Here is a 17,603-nt window from a genome sequence, read left to right as displayed (position 1 = left end):
GCCATTTTAAAGTGATTAAAAATCAGACCCACAGCATTGCTGACCAAGGAGTTCTTGTTCCCCCTCACATGCCTTATCAAGTGCCAAAATGGCTGCACCACAACCACCCCTGCAGCTGTTTCATCACTTGAAAAGGTGCATGGAGGAGAAACAAGAGAGCTGTAATGCAGGCCTGAATAGGATTGAGGCCTTTGTACCCTTTTTTAATCACTTTAAAATGGCGGTGGTGTTCTTGAGGCTGCCATGAGGATGCTACCACATCTAGTTTGGCCCTGAGAGTCTTGGGCTCAAGGTTACCCTAACTTACTCAGCTAGCTTCCATGGGAAAGTGGGGATTTGATTCTGGGTCTCCCAAATTTCTAGTCTGACACCCATAATGACTATTTATATAGAAACCACAATTTACTCTCATAAAAGGCGCTGGTACTCATAATATTCTCTCAGCCCGAGTACCAAATGCTCAAGAAGAGCCAGAACTCTGTTCTGGTGCATCCCCCCTGGGGAAAAAGCCCCACTTATACCTTTAAAAAGTTCACTTTTATAATGCACAAATGGGGATCTGCAAGGACTTGCAGGGAACAGTTTGTTTCCCTTTTCCCACTATGTCCTCTTTCTCTTCCCTGCCCCATAGCTTCTCCCCCCCCCTTTCCAGCTTCCTTCTCTCCTTCCCAGTCACTTTCATCTGCCCCTATCTTCATCTCTCCCCCACAGCAGCCTCGCCCCTATGGCCCAGTTGCCTGGTGCAGAACTTGCAAGGACTTGCAAGGGACTCTGCATCCCCTCCCCCACACTATTTCCTCTTTCCCTCCTCCTGGCAGCCTCCATATGCTCACCTTACTTACATCCTTCTTTCCTTCAAACCCACTGGACAACTTACCTTTTATCTGCCCCTCATCTTCACCTATATTTCTTGATTCACCTCATATATATACTGCCTTTCTCCACAATGGGCACTCAAAGTACCTTATATCATTCTCTTTGCCTCCATATTATACTCACAACAATGCTGAGAGGTAGGTTATGTTGAGAGTGTGTGACTGAATCAAAGTCACCTAGTGAGCTTCAACAGCAGAGTGGTGATTCAAACCTCGGTCTCCCAGATCCTATTCTGAAACTATAACTGCTACACCACACTGTGGTTTGGGGTGGGGTGGGGGCTGCTGTTGAAATGCAGCAAGCAGCCAGGCCAGGGTGAGCCATGCAAGTCATGTGGTGTCAAGTTGCCCAGAGATGGCTTCTGGGTCTGGCCTAAACGAGTCTTCCCTCAAAGGCCAAAACAGCCCTGGAAAGGTTCCCCCCCTCCCCCTCACCTTTTCCTGACAGAAACCAAGCCTGGAATAATGGTGTAACTGTTATGGTTGTTTAGCAACAGCCACTGAGGGCATCTTGTTCAAGCTACAGGCAGTCCGTTTATCATTTTGAATTTTTTAAAAAAACCTCCCCCTTTTTATTTCAGATTTTTCTGCAAACCTGGGGCATTCTTCAGCTTCATAGGGAGATCTGCCTGTCCATGTCCGGTCTCCAGATTTCTCAGATCTTTGCCACTTGGCTGTTAGTATGTAAGGTAAGAACTCTGCCCTTGAAAGAGTCTACGCTCTGTGTTTCTACATGAATAAAGTACTGAGCGTGTCTCCATTTAGAGCTGATACATTTCTGTAGTGAGAGTCAATAACCTACCCATATAAGTTGCAGAGACAAAGGCACAGTTTTCCCAATCCATGGGGAGGCTCACTGTTTAGAACAAGGCAAGGCCTATGCAGCGAACCATGAAGAGATGTGATGGACAACTTCATGTGTGAGAGGGTACTTGAACTCATAGGAGGCTTCACTTAATTTCTGGTGACAGAGCAGCAGTTCTCTCACAGATCGCAAGTTGGTAATTACAGTCTTAGTCTCAAATTCCACTTGGGTAGTCCTGTTGGTCTTTTGCAGCAAACACCAAAAAGGAGTCTTGTGGCACCTTAAAGACTTTTCACATTTATTTCAGGCAGCATAACTTTTCATGGGCTAGAACCTACTTCTTCACTTATAGTTCATGTTGTCTCATCAAATCATTACTGAATACAATTATTTCTGCACTCTGACATGACCACCTACAACCTGTATTGTGGCTTGCTTGTTAGAACTACCTGAAGTTACTTTCTCTATATGAAATGTACGTGCTCTTTAACTGTATGGTTTGGATTACATAGGCTGAGATGGGAGGAGGGGCAGAGGGAAAGCTGGCATGTGAATTGAGAATTAATGCAATGGCTAGGGTACTGGATTTTGATTGGAGAGATCCCTGCTCAGCCACAGTGATAGTCAGGTGGGAAAAGGCACCACTGAAGCAGTGGGGAGACATGAGTCACCATCACCCTCTTCCAGGTGGCAGGCTGGAGCATGGCTACTGTTTATACTCATGATTTTGCAAACTTAGGAGACAATCCTCTTTGTGTAGGAATTTTCTCCAGAAAAACGTCATTCTCTTTTGGAGGGAAGCCTTTCTGTGTTGAAAGAAGACTTAGTAGAAGTGTGTCATAGGATCCAACCCATGTAAATTAAGAGTTGCCCACACATTCACCTCAAATATCCCCATAAGAGTGTGGTGGACAGGGCTGGGCTACCAAGTGGGGTGTATCAGGAAAGTGAAATTCCAAGGGCCCTGGGAGCCAGGCAAAGCACTACTGGTATGTGGTTGCAGTTCAGTGACTCCTTTTCTTGGCAGGGAGGAAAGGGGCATATGACCTTGGGCTAGTCACCATTTCTGAACTTAACCTACTTCACAGGGTTGTTGTGAGGTTAAAGAGGGAGACCATGTACTCTGCTATGGACTCCTTGGAGGAAGGGTGGGATAAAGGTGTAAAGGATGGGTGGAAATGTACAGTGCACACAAAGACAGCCTATTTTCTTACTCATGTTGACAGTAATCCTGTCATATGTTTTCATAGGCTGGGTTGGGTTGGGTCTGAGTGGCTTGGGGAGATGTAAAGATCTCAGAACTGAGAGTTTTGTAAAATGTGGGATTTTGCACACATGCTTTTCCTCCCAAAACCTCTGCTTAATAAGAGAGCCTTGTGTTATAAGACAAGTGGTGTGGGAAGGCAGCATAGTAAAGCCGATCTTGTCAGATCTTGGAAGCTAAGCAGGGTTGCCCCTAGTTAATATTTGTATTTGAATGGGAGATTGCTGAGGAAGGCTGTGGTTGCTCTGCAGAGGAAGGCAATGACAAACTACCTCCGCTCCTCATTTACCTTGAAAGCCCCTTGATTGGGTTGCCATTAACTGGTTACAACTTGATGGCACATTACATACATATAGGACAACTGAGTGGCACAAGCAACCAAGGTTGGTCCCTCTGCCCCCCACCCCATTACTTTTGTGTCTTTATATGTAGAAATCTAACCAATGGTGCAGTGTTTATGGCATGGAGTAAAGCTTCACCAAATAAATTGCTGCCTGTCAAACAGCTAGTAAAACAAATAAAAAAGAATGAAAGCCATAATCACAAGGCAATTAAATATTTGCTCCTAATAGCTTCTGTTGGAGCTCCCCACCCCCTTCCAGCAGTGTTCTCAATCTCTATCCTACCCTCTCGCATTAAAAATTCCTTCTTGCTTAAGTCATTTCCCTCTGAGCAGTAGTTATCTAAACTGTGTATAGGCTGTGAGTAGACAAGTTTGAATTGTGACAATGGAAAAAACCCATAAAGCCAAGAGTAAAGACAGAGCCATGTATGAGATTCAGATTCATTTTCATGGACTAGTTGTTGACTTTACGAGGAGTGCCACACCTTTTCCAAGGGGACTGCTTGATACGCAGTTCCTTTAACAAATGAATAACAGAATTGTAATCTTTCTGTGGTTGCAGCTGTAAGGCTCTCACCTTGATTAATAAATTTGGCACCTTTTGGTCTGACCTTTTATTTCTTGCCTGCAGCTTTAGCAGCATCCTGATTTTCAGAAATGCTACCGGTAATGTGTGTGTGTGTGTTTGTGTTTGCAATCAATTTATTTCCATGGTAGGGGGGGAAAGGACTCAGACTCGCTTGTAAGGCTGATGTTAAAGGTGGAGGAACAGAGACGGTGAAAATGTTGATAAAGGTGCTTTTAATGACTTAAGGTCCTGATGCTACAAGCCCCTCCTGTTGACTTCCTTGTGTCACTTTCTCCCATCTTCATAAGTGGCTCCTTTTTCAAATGACATATTTCCACACACTGTAAAAGTCTGAAGCTGATGCAATGGAACAGCCGGAAAGCATTTTAACTGATGGTCAGCGGAGGCAGATGAGGAATGCAGAGGTTTTTTTGTGCTGCATCTCCTTGTAAGACGGAGTTAGAAAAATATGCAAGCGGCATAGCAGAAAGTGCCTGTAATAGTCCAGGGGGGGACTAATTCTTCTTGTAATTAACTCAGCCAAATGTTCTCAGTGCTGTTTCCAAACTGCTTCTACTTCTTCCAAAATTAATAAATTGCAACATTTGGGATGTATATATGCATGTGCATGCATCTACAAATGGGTCACTTTCCATAAAACAGAATCAACCCCCCCAAATCCATGGATAAGGGTACATGCAAGTGATTAATCCTGAGGTCCTAGAAAGCCAACTTTAGCTTATTACACACATTTATATCCCATTCAACGTCCAAAGAGTTACATGTATCTCCTTTTTTTACCCTTCATAACAATCCTGCGTCATAGATAACTTCAGAGAAGAAGCCCTTTGCAGTCATTAAATTTTCAGCACTCTGTCCATATCAACGAGAATGTGCCATGGGTGATCATCTCAATACACACACTCTGCATTTAGCCTGAATTGGGCAATGTGTATATTTTATCTTTGGTATGTGTGAAATAATTCAGCTGAAATATACATGTGCCACCCGATTCAGATAAAATGGCAACCGCACATAGCACTCTTTTTTGGTAAGTGCAGTAGGAGCCCTGGAAACGTAACTGGAAAGGGCTAGAATAACAGACCCAAAGGCACCTAGACAGCTTAATGACTTGCACAAGGAATGAAATCCTGATGTCTGTGGTCCAGATCTAACACTGGTTGCACCGTGCTGGTTCTCAGGATGGGTGGGGGGTTATCTTTTCTCAACACACTTACCCAGAAGGTTTGGAAAGAAGTCCATCCTCAGGAGATATATTTCCTAGTGCACACCTGCAGAGTGCTCATAACACACTGGCCCCTTTAGGAAACTGATTTTCCTGCAGGAGGGGGAAATGGGCGGCTATCACATATCAGCAGACATTTCCCCAATTAGAGATTCTATTGTGAAGTTGTCTCTTTTCCTAAGCGCTCGGACTTGCTGGCAATGACTATTCTTGTCCCCACTAAGCCTAGATGATATCCTTCAGCTGTTCCTCTATGAGGAGGAACAACCTATGGCTCCAGCAATCTATGGCTCCAGAGCCAAATGGGGCTCAGTATGGCTCTTGTGTCTTAACTTGGATAGCCCAGGCAAGCCCAGTCTCGTCAGATCTTAAAAACAAAGCAGGGTCGGCCTTGGTTAGTAATTGGATGGGAGACCAACAAAGACCAAGGTTGAAGAGGCAGGCAATGATAAATCACCGCTGTTAGTCTCTTGCCTTGAAAACTCTAGCGGGAGTCAGCATAAGTCAGCTACGACTTGATGGCACTTTCTACCACATGGCTCCTGTGTATTTTTACTACTTACCATTGGACTTCACGTGTGCCACTTCCTAATAAAAGACTCACTGCACCACAACCACATTAGGCTGTGGAAACTTGATGGATCATTATGCAACATGCCACTTATCAGTAATGTTAAGTTGTATATTGTCAGTTATGCAAACAGTCTCTCTTAAACTAGCTCTTTATTGATCTCTTGTTCTGAATTTTAACATCATTAGGCTTTGCAGATTATCCTTAGCTTTTGTCTGGAAGATCTATGGAAGCCACTGCCTTTCTGTTGGCAGATGAGATGCATGAACAGCTTCTGTAGTGAAAGGACCCCTTCCTTTCGAGAAGTGTTCATAATGGCTAAATGGGAGAGAATCTGGCAGTGATGTCCTTTGCCATCACCATCCTGCAGGTATCCATGATGACTCTAGAACAATCACAGTCCCCAGAGCAAAACATGCTGGTGAACCCAGATGCTGCCTTTATTTAAAAGTCTGAATGCTGAGAAGTTCTAGCAGAGGGCCTGTGTTTTAGAGGAACAGCACTTAAATTGCATATAGAAGGTCTCTGGTTCAGTCCTTGGCATGCCTACTTAAAAGGGTTAACAGTTGGGAAAAGTCCTCCTTTACCTGAGACACTGGAGAGCAGCTGCCAACCAGAGCTGCCAATGCAGAGGATGATGGACGTATGGTCTGACTCAGTACAAGGCAGCTTCATAAGATCCTCCAGGAGTGGGTATTACTGAATTAGTGAAGACTGTCCAGGAACGGCAGAAAGGTTCCCCTGTTCCCTATCTGTGAAATGGGCATTTTAATATAACTTACCTCAAAGGATGTGATGAGAATTCCGTTTATACTTATGTATAAAAATTATATTGCAGCATTATTGTTGTTGAATTAAATTCCATTGTATAGCATGTATAAATAATCCACCCTGAAGACCAGGGCCAGGCCAAGGATTTTTGGTGCCCTACACATACAACTTTGTCACACCCCTGTGCTGCAAAGAAGCCACCCCAGTCCTCTCCCCTATTGCAGGGGAGCTACCACCAGCCTGCCCCTTCTGCCTGTGCACCATGGGGAAGCTGCCGTCTTTCACATTGCCCTCCATGGGGTCAGAAATGTGGTTTATTATGGTGCCATACTTCCCAAATGGGATGGGTTGGCAGGCAAAAATGACCCTGAAAAAGGACCCAGTCCCCAGTCTACCTGTGGTCCTTCCCCCTTCTCCAGAGTAGAAGAAGGAAGGAGCAGATTTGCTGTGGCTCCCACCTGATTTACACTCATGTGCCTTGTGCTGGGCCACCCCTGGGTGTCTTGGCTTTGGTGCCAATAGCGGTCACTTTCATTAGGTTGCCCGCTGGGTCTGGAGGTGCTGCCTGGGGCTGCCACTTGCCACCCACAGCAGATCCCAGTGTTGTGGCCAAGCAGTGACAGGGCTTGCTCTGGCATCGAGATAACCATATAGGTGTGCCTAATTGATGGGCTGGCTCTACTGCAGACTCAGACCAAAAGTAGATGAGAAAATGTTTTCAAGGAATAGAATCTATTTCCTTGGAAAGTCACATGGGTTATCACGCCCTATCTCGTAATTTCGGGAGGTATGGGAGTTGTACTCTATACATGCTCAGAATCATTTTGTGTTTATTAAGGTATATGTTCTAGAGTTAACCAAAACCAAAAGAAAAGCCCTGCTGGGTCAGACCATATAGTCTAACATCCCGGGGCATGGTATTGCCTCTCAGTACAGATTTTACAGATTTGCTGCCTCTCGATAATGAGGTTCCTTTTATTCCCCATGGCTAGTAGCCATTGGTGGACTGCTGTCTAATCTCTTTTTAAAGCCACATATGCTTGTGGCCATTCACGACTTCCACCGGCAGTGAATTTTATTGCCCATCAGTTTCTATTGTATTCTATCGTATTTATTGCCCATCAATTTAATTAGGTGCCCCTGCATTCTAGTATTTTCTCCACCCCATACATACACTTTCTCCACCCCATACATAATTTTATAAACTTCTATCATGTCCCCCCTTCATCTTTCCCCCCCTAAACTGAAAAGCTCCTCTTCAGCCTGCCTTTGTAGCAAAGGTGCTCCAAGCTTCAAATAATATGTACAGGAAATGATCTTTGGAAAATATTGCAACTCTGCAACCTTTCAGCAAGTTTCTGAATCCACACTGCATATTCGGGTGTCTACCAGGCCGGCCAGCCTCCTCCTTGCCCTGCCTCCAACTCCTGTGCTCCACCCAACTTTCTGCCTGCTGCCTGCACAGTTCTTCCCTTGTCTCCTGCATGCAGCAGCTGCTCTAGAGCCTCTCTCCTCCTGGGTATCGCTGGTCAGAGGATAACTGGAGGGTGAGTATATCTGTCTTCTCTCCTCTAGCATCTCTTCAGGGGCATCTCTCTGTTTAAGAATATCCCTGCAGCTACTGAGGATCTAACCTTGTAAGCTAAAAACTTACCTGGAAAAACTTTATAGGAGGCTGTATTCTAGCCATCAGTGCCTTTAACCCAAAGAGAAAATAGCTGATAACTGGAATGGGGTAAAGACTAAAGAGGCAATTGCTGCAAGATCTCCCTTCTCCTCTTTCTGCATATTTTCAAAGTGTGGAATTTGGTTTATATGACTGTCCCCAAAACACTTTTCCAAACAATGAACTAAACTATGAAAAAGGCTGTAATTCAAGCTGTTTTGCTACTGAGATCCCAATATATTTTGAGATGCTGGCAAGTTAGCATCTTACTAGCAACCTGAGATGCTCCCATGGTTTGATTCAAGACTCTGTTATGAGTGAGTCCAAAACAGTCTTCAAACCAAGTCACCCGCATAGCCCTGGCAATAATTGCTGATAGGTTTTATCTTTGGTATGTCTGCGCAATTTCTTTTGATACGGGCTTGGACTAGATGTCTATGCCTGACAGCAGAAAGTTCCACAAGCCAGCACAATACTTGTTTTTCCTTTAAAAAATTCTTTCTAGTTCTAGCAAGTCAACACTTCAGCCTGTTGTTGCTTTATAAATCTGTCTTTAATTTTATACACTTCAGTCAGTTGTGTGTGTTTGCTGTTGTCAGATTACAGTGTAACACAAATCTTGAGTAATAATCTCTTAAATAGTTGTGGTGATGGTTTTTGAGACTTGCACAATTGCAGCTGTGTTTACTGCCTTGGAAACGGGTGTCGCAGAGTGGCAAAGTGCCTGGCCCAGGGAGGAAGAAGTCCCCAGTTCAGATTTCACCCTTGCCACAAATATATAACGTGAATTTAGGCAAGTCACTTTTTCTTAGTCCTCATCTGCAATATAAGATTAATAATACTGGCCTACATCACAAGGATGTTGATATAAGCTGAAACATTGGTAGTGGAGGTTGTATGGGGGGAAAAAACCAGAGGAGAGGCAAATGATGTCGTTGGGCTCCATGGGGGCTAAAGGTTGGGTATAAATGAAGCAAATAAAATAAGCCAATATAACATTTACAAAGCACAGTCTGTGGCCACTCTAAAGTGCTATTTAAATTCTTGTCTTTAGGTGGGAACTGGGAAGGGATGCCCCCCTCCCTTGCATTTTAGTATTTCTTTAATGTCTGTTTTAACTTGCAGCTTGGATCACTTGTTCAAGCCATTTCCAGTGACTGGCCAGCCTTCTGTCTGCTAATGATATACAGGCCCTAAAAGATCAGTGGTTTTCAAACAGGGTAGGGAAGGGGGCTGAGTTGAATTAGATAGCTTTTGGGCTTCAATCCTCTCTGATGCTGTAAGGAAGGTTTGTCAAAAACAGCCCCTCATATTCTCCTGGCCCTTTTTGTTGCACTTGGGGCCTATTGTCATGTTCATCTTTGTATGTGGTTTTAAAGTTAAAAATAAAAACAAAACAGTTTTTTAAAAAATAGTTCAACAGGTTGGATGAATAATGTTAGGTATGCACAGAAGTGCTATACAGCTGGGAGTCTCTCTGTATCGGAGAGAGAGAGCCTCTCGCTATAACACTATAACTCATCAAATTGATTGGCAGTAGGTTCAGTATTGGCAACAAAAAGTGAATAAATTAACTGGCTTGTGGAACTCACTGCTACAGGATGTGGTGACAGTTACTAACTTAGATGATTTTATCAACATGGTCAGCAAATTCATGGAAAGTAGGTATACAATAGCTATTTGCTGTTATAGCTTAATTTTAATTATTTATTTAAAACATTTACATGCTGCCTTTCCACCCCAAGGCAGCAAATGGAATCTCCGTGTACAGAAGCTGTATGCTGCCAATTGCCAGATGCTAAAAGTTAGCTGCAAAGAGGTGTGGCCTTCCCCTACAAGTCTGGCTTGTGAGTGCACAGAAGCATCTGGCTGGGCTGGTCACCGAGTGATGGATTAGATGAACCTTTTGTTTGATCCAGGAAAGTTGCTCTGCTTAGCAACGGTCAGCACAAATCCTCTCTGTTTGTTTTGAGAAAATACAGGGCCATATCTGTTGTGTTTTGGTTCACATCGGACATGGACCTGCCTTCCTGGAAACTGATAATGCAATCAGGCTTGGTTTTAAACAAACCAAATTAGCACTCTTTTACTTGTGTCAGATGTTGAGACACAGCAGTCAGATGGTACCACTTTCTGTTTAGAGGGGAGATACTGAAAAAATAACTGCTTTCTGCACAGAGGAGGAAATTGCTCAGATGGGTTAGCCAGGATTTGTATACATCACTTGAAAGTAAATAAGAGTTTAAAAATCATGTAACCAAATATGACTTGAAGGGATGTAGGCTTGTGGGCAGAAGAAAAGTAATTGCAACTGGGTAGCATTGTTAGTCCAGTGGCATCTCAAGTATTGAAACATTTATTTCTATATGAGCTTTCGTGAGTCAGTGCTCACTCTGTGTGTCTTTTTTTCCATGGAGGTGATAGAAAAACAGCAGCTTCCCCAATGGCCTGCACCCTTAAGTGTTTCTATATCTCTGTTGAAGGCTTAATTATTTAAAGCAGTATCATTCTTATGCTGTCAACAGCTTTTTAAAAAAATGCCAGGATCCTACAAGTTGATTCCTACAAAGGAAGATGCACTGCTCACATTTTCACCTTAAGATTTTCCGGCATGTTGATGCTAAATTCTGTACCTTTTTCTTATTCAGTTTTCACACATCCCTGGGAGAATGAAAACGAATAGCCTAGTCTCTTTACTTAGGGTCCAGAAAAATGCTTCTAAATTATAAGGAGCTAGTATAAAATTATAAAAAAACAGATCTGCATAGGGCAAGTAAGAGTCTCTCTACACAAGACATCTGACACGTGTTCTTCACATGTCCGGAGATGCAATGTTTTGAAAGACAGAGCTAGCAGAGATCGCTCCAGAGGGGACGGATTCTTTCACAGCCCTCCACCACCTCTAGCGTCTCCCCTTTCGGAGTCTTTGCCCCGCCGAGGCTCAGTTAATTCAAAGTTTTAAGCAGCAAGAGCAGCAGGGTAAAAGCTCCGGAAGGGGAGACCGTCCAACATACCAGAGGGCTGTAAGAGAATACGTTGTCTCTGAGAGTGATCTCCGCTGGCTCTGTCTTTTAAAACTATGCTTCCTGGCTAACATTGCATCTCCCGACACTTGACTAACACATGCCCAGGCGTGTGTAAAGCCTCTAAGTCTTTACATTCCTTATGTTTCATCTCAGATATTTAGTTGCCCGGGGAACTAGTTGTCTTGTGATTTTCTAAAATTGATTTGGGCTAATTCTTACACTGAGTGCTTGTATGCGCTATAATGACATTGCATTAATTAATTAACAGCACCAGCTTTGATCTCAAAGTAAGCACCTAGAGAGAAGGCTCTTCATGACATTTGACAGTGCAGTCCTAAGCAGAGTTGTACCCTTCTAAGTCCATTGATGGGCTTAGAAGGTTTAACCCTGTTTAGGACTGCATACTGTTCCTTCTAAACAGCCTCCACTGGATACTTCTGCTGCTTGTGTCATTGTTTTTATCTGTGATTGGTGCAATCGGTTCCTCCCCAAAGGTAGCAATAAAACAAAAATCCCCATCTATAGAGGAGGCCGCTTGTCACATCTCTATGAAAGTCGCTGCTCTGACCTCACCTATTTCAAATCAGATTGTGTCTCCATAACAATTATTTACATAGAAATACAGGTGTGTGGGCTTCTCTGAGGTCAGGTGAGCCTTACAAATGAAAGTAAACTTTTTGGGGTATAACAGTGAAAGTGCCTCCAATTTTAATTAAAGATGAAATTGCACCTTAGAAGTTTCTGTCTGGGAAAGAACAGATCTGGGGTGGGGTTGTTTTCCTTCTGCTTTTGCTGCATGTTTCTTACCATGCATAGAAAAGTGAGTTTGTGCCTGCTTAATTTAACACAGCGCCTGCTTAATTTTGTCTTGGGATATCATGAGCCAGAAGGCTAGAACTAATTTGTTGTACATATCTGATCAATAATTTGTAATGCATGACTACCATGAACCCTGTCAGTCTTCTTTTCCAAGAACCCATTTCCTTCTAGTATAGAAAACCTGGATAAGGAAAACCTAAACCTTATGAATAAACTAACCATGACATTAGCTGTTATTTTATGAGTAGAGAGAGAATAAGATAGCTGGAAGCTGGTCTTTACCATGTCTAAATGGTCAGTTATGACTCTGACACTTGGAAATTACTGACTTGCTCCAGGAGACAGAGTACATTTTCAGAAACCAGATGCTGAAAGGTTTTAAGGCCTGCTCTGGTATGTATGTATTGTGTGTGAGAAAGACAAAGAATGTGTGAGTGACTTCTGGTTTCCTTTTTAATGCCTAATACTAACTCAGTCTTGCAAACAGATCTGCAGAAATGATTTTCCTGTTGGCTAGACCACCAGCCCCAAATACCTGTATTAGTTATTTATGCCTTTTAAAAAACACCATTTTGAATTTTTTGGGGCACGTTTGCTTCCATACAGAGGTTTTAATCCTAATGGAATACGTTTTTGTTGGTGTACCCATGAGTCATCACCATCACCTAATTGTCTACTTACTGGGTTTTTGGCTTTTGAAAGACTGCAGTCAAAGAAAGTCCCTTTGCATGCTATGTGAACAGGAAGGTTTGCATTCTTAAGGATCCCACCTGCATTGGCACCATCTTCCTTGCCTCAGCCGTTTCCCCCCTGCTCCACTTGAGGGCTTTTCATTGGCAATTGCTAAATTCTTATTGTGCAATCATGTTATAATGATCTTTTGCTGTGAGTGACCAGCTAGTTCTGCTGAATTCCCAGCTTCTAGTTTAAAAAAGTAAGCTGGAAACTCAGACAAGCTAACAGAGAACCGATGAATAGACCTATATCTGTAAGTGCATTCCTGATTTTGTTATTCAGTGTTGGCTGTATAAACAATGGTTTCCCAATGACCAAGCCCTGTTCCTTCTAGACATGACTTTTTCCCACTTCAGGATGGCAGTCTCCTCTCACATACCCTTGTGTCCAGGCCAGCAGAGGGAAAAGTGGGGAGTGGAAATGACATTATGCAATGGGTTGAGGTCACGTCTGCCCCTTGCCCCAATCCTAAAGCTCCCAGGGATGTCAGCCACAGACCGGGCATCCTTAGTTCCTTCTAAGAGCCACAATCAGGTTGCCAACTTGGGCCTGAGAAATTCTTGGAGGTTTGGGGAAAGTGCCTGAGGGATGGTGGAGTTTGTAGAGGGAAGGGAGCTCGTTGTGGATGGGATACCATACAATTCACTCTCTCAAGCCCTGTCTGGTTTGGGACCAGCATACCCGAAGGGCCGCCTACTCCCATATGAACCCACCGGACCACTGCAGTCATCTTCAGAGGCGCTGCTTTAGGTGCCTCTGCCTTCTGAGACGAAGCAGGTAACAACACAGGATAGGGCCTTCTCAGTGGTTGCACCAAGACTTTGGAACTCTCCCTTCCCCAGGGAGAGTTGCCTGTCCCCTTCTGTTGTGTCTTCTGATAGTGAGTAAAGATTTTTCTTTGTCTTGCTTGGCATTCCCTCAATGATCCCTCTTCACTTTCAAATGTTTTTATTTTTTGTATTCATTTTAAGCCCTGATTTTAAATTGTTTTAATGATGAATGTGTGTGCTGATTTTAGTGGTTTTTCAGATGAGATTTTAATCTGTTTTAATTTTTTAGGTGGTCCTATGAGGGTAGAAAGGCAGGGTAAAATTTTTGTAAATACATAGTATAAAAATTATAAAAGTACCATTTCATTCAGGAGAACTCACGTTTGGAAATAAGTTGTACTGCTGGGAGAATGCCGGCTCCTGCCTGGAGGTTGGCAACCCTAGAGGGCTCCTGGACCGGTGCTGCCAATATTGCCTCGAGAGGAAAACACTGGCCGTGTTTCGGTAGTAGAGCTTATGTTTTACATGCATTCTCAAATTCAGCTCCTGACACCTCCAGTTTAAAAAAGGGATCGCAGGTAACAGGTGTTAGAAAGACTCTTGCCTGAAATCCTGTACACTTGTCAGCACATAGCTAAAAAGACCACTAGTTATAAGACAGTTTTATATGCCTGGATTTAAAGGACTCCTCACTCTTCTATTAGCCTATGATCCAGACAAGATTTTCTGCAGAGGCTGTGCTCACTGCGCCGATGCTGGGCTGGAAACTTCCTGAAGCATTGGGGGATGGGTGGGGAGGGGAGGGACCTCAGTGGAGTATAATGCCATAGAGTCCAGCCTCCAAATAAGCCATTTCCTCCAGGGAAACTGATCTTTGTCATCTCGAGGTTGGCAACTCTACTGTACCCCCACCTTCAAAGGTGAGGTGGGTGGTTGCCAGAGACAGGGCCTTTTGTGTAGTGCTTACTTAGCATATCTTTTTTTAGGTGCCTTTTCTGTTTACTTATACTTTGTATTGATTTAAGGGATCAGTTTTCAGATTTGTAATGATTTTGTTTATTGTTTGTTTGTTGTTTGATGACTTTCTGCTTTTTTGCTTAGTTTGTCTAACATGATTTTTAAGCTGTCATTTATGCATTGTTATGGTGTTTTATTTGATTTTATGTTGCAAGTAGGCTAAATGTGATTGAAGTTGTTTTTTATTAGAAGCTGCATAGGAAGCCATTAGGCAAAGTATCTGCAGCATAAAAAAGAAAAAAATACAATTAAATATAGCAATAAAGGAAGGATGACAGCCTGCAGTTTGCCCAGCCATTCTTTTCTCCTTGTAAATACTCAGCCCCCCCTCACCTTCAGACAATAAGTTCAGTCCAACTAAAATTGAAGAAGGGAGGGTAGTTCAAGGTCCAGAATCTCCAGCACATTTTAAAATGCATATTGACGTTAACACTGAAAGTATGGCTTGTCTGTCACACCGTTCCTTCAAACTCTGTTGTGCTAGCATGTTTCCGTTACAGAAAGTGCCTCTGCAATAAACTTCAGCTCTTGTAATTGTCACAAGCTTGTGTCTCTGCCTCTGAAAATTTCTTTTTGCCAAAAGCCAGGAAATGTAGAGGGATCCCCCTCTCCTTCCTCCACATGTATCATCTAACTACTGACCATTTATAACTATTTCTGTTGCTGGACAATGAGTTTGTGTTCCTTTGCTTTCAGGACAATAGCCAAAAAGCCTTGCTGAGAACTGCCCCAGTCACGGCCCAGCCTGGCTCCAAAACACCAGGCCGTGCAGACGTACACCGCTGTCTCAGAAGCGGCAAAGCTGTGCTGGGTCAGTGATTAAGGGCTTGCCCTGCTGTGTGCTGGCTTTCGAGGTTGTCTTTATGCCTGGAATGTTTGTGCTTGTTTGCTTCCCAAACCTCTCCAGGCTTTAGCAGCCTAACTCTGTTTCGTTGTTCGTGTCTATTGGGCAAATGTTTTTCAAAATACAGCTTTCTTGCAGTTGAAGGGGACTGGTAGCAAAGGATGATGTGTGAGAGAAACTTCCTTTCCAAAACCATCAAACACTGTGGGAAATATTCTGAGAGCTGGCTGGCCTCGCTGCCAGCCACTGACTCTCCCTTTGGGCGTCTCAGTCGGCTAGCTCTTGCTCTTATCAGCTGCCTCCGTTGTTTGTTCTTTGCCAACATAAGTGCCAAAAGTAGAGCACAAGACTTCACCACAGTTATGCAGGCCTTCCTATAACAGCAGCCTGTGTGCAAACATGTAGCAGGTAAAACTTTTCCTGGCATGGCATGCTGTGAATGCTTCCCAAACCAGAATTGGCAAGCCTACCTGCTAGGGTTGCCAGGTCCAAGCTGGGAAATTTTTGGAGATTTTGGGGGTGGAGCCTGGAGAGGGTGGGGTTTGGGGAGGGAAGGGGCCTCAGTGGGGTATAAAGCCATAGAGTTCACCCTTCAGAGCAGCCATTTTCTCTAGGGGAACTGGTCTCTGTTGCCTGGAGATCAGTTGTAATTCCGAGACATCTCCAGCTACCACCTGGAGGCTGGTAACCCTACTACCTGCCAGTCTTTTGAAATTACATGGCAACATTTGTGATTGGTCCTGCCTCCCGCTGGCCACCATTTTGTGATTGGTTCCACCTTCTATCATAGCCCTTTTGTGGTGATGGTCCGCTTAACCCTTTCTCAAAACTCCACAAAGGCTGAGCTCAACAAGGTTGGGAACCCCCTGATTTAGAATGTGTAAGAAAAACAAACACTTATCTATGACCAGATTAATTGGGGGCCCGCCACTTTCCTGACTACAATACAGAATTGTAGCAAATTGATTGAAACTGACAGCAGAATTGTCATCAAGCAACAGTGAGCCACAATAGTGTTTTGTGTCCTCTCCGTCCTATGTATTTATATGCTCCATTTTCAAATTTGTTCCTCCCTTCTCTAGTCCTCCCCACCCCTCACAATCTCCTCACCTCTAATGCATGAAGCCGTGCATTTTGGTTTCTTAGTCCTGAGTCTGACTCCTGACTCATGGAGTAATGACATCTTTTCTTGATGTCAAAAGAGGCAAGGAATGAGCCCATTCTAAACAAATGAGTCACATTTTTTAAAAAAATTGGTGGCTGGGGTGATCGCCAAGTGTTAATTTAAACCATAAATCCATCCCTTGTACAATGCATGGCCCAGCACATTTAAGAGAGCCCCGATAATGAGAAAGACAGTTTGGTGCCAGCCAGGGAATGCAATATGATACAGACAGTCCTAAAAGAATGCAGGACATTGGACTCGATTCTTTTTGTCTGTGTATGTTGGTGGTTTGGAAATAACCTAGAAGCCTTGGCAATTATTGTGGCTCACTTTTAATGCAATAGCTGGCAAGGTCCAGTGCCCTTCCTATTCCTCCCTGCCCACAGACAGTTTTGACATGTATGAAAAAAATGGTTTAGCAAACAGATAAAGCCTGGATTTTCTTAGGGCCAAGCTAGAAGTGACGAGGTACACTTGAATGGCAAGTGAACAGATTCACATGTATTCCTCCCTGTTCACTTGGGAACTCCACATAATGATCGAGTGGAGTGCAAGTGGAGTGCAAGTGAACAGGGAGGAATACATGTGCGTCTGTTCACTTGTCATTCAAGTGTAACTTGTCACTTGTAGCTTGGCCCTTACTAGTCACCCAAACAAGGCTATTACCAGAACAGCAACTTCAGATATATCAAAAGGTTATGGATAACCCAATATGCTTGCATGGGGTATGGAGGTGGGAGTGGAATAAATGATTAGTTTGATGCCATGTTCAGGAGAAAAGTGGTTTTTAATTGTTCTATTGTTCAGAATTTTTCCAACTAGAACTTATCAACAAGTTTGATTCTATAGGTTTGGTCAAGACAGTAGTTTTCTCTCTCACTACAAGTATTATATTAGCAGAACAAAGCCAGACAGATTGTTTTGTTGCACTTGATATACATTTGAGTTTGGTATAGAGATGTCACACAGACCACTTGTATTTCGTGGTCATTTGGTCCCACTGATTGCAAATATTTTCTCTTTATTGTGCATCTGATGATGTAGGCTCCAATCCATCAAAGCTGGAATATTTTTTGGCTTTAAAGTCCCATGTGATGCTTAGTTGCCACAGACGATGT

The 17,603-nt window shown here is 43.4% G+C and overlaps 1 protein-coding gene across 1 annotated transcript in view; it reads left to right on the top strand.

Annotated features, from left to right (window-relative positions):
• The first annotated feature begins 7,883 nt into the window (after nt 1-7,883).
• The window catches only part of FHL1 (four and a half LIM domains 1), a 42,198-nt gene continuing 32,478 nt past the window's right edge, over nt 7,884-17,603 (top strand). The window contains exon 1 of the mRNA XM_054996116.1: nt 7,884-7,990. The gene's annotated coding sequence lies outside the window, so the exon portion shown is untranslated. The remainder of the gene's footprint in view (nt 7,991-17,603) is intronic.

The sequence above is a fragment of the Eublepharis macularius genome, chromosome 13, assembly GCF_028583425.1.
Source record: "Eublepharis macularius isolate TG4126 chromosome 13, MPM_Emac_v1.0, whole genome shotgun sequence".
In the NCBI taxonomy this organism is placed as follows: domain Eukaryota; kingdom Metazoa; phylum Chordata; class Lepidosauria; order Squamata; family Eublepharidae; genus Eublepharis; species Eublepharis macularius.
This window is presented reverse-complemented; position numbering and strand designations above follow the sequence as displayed.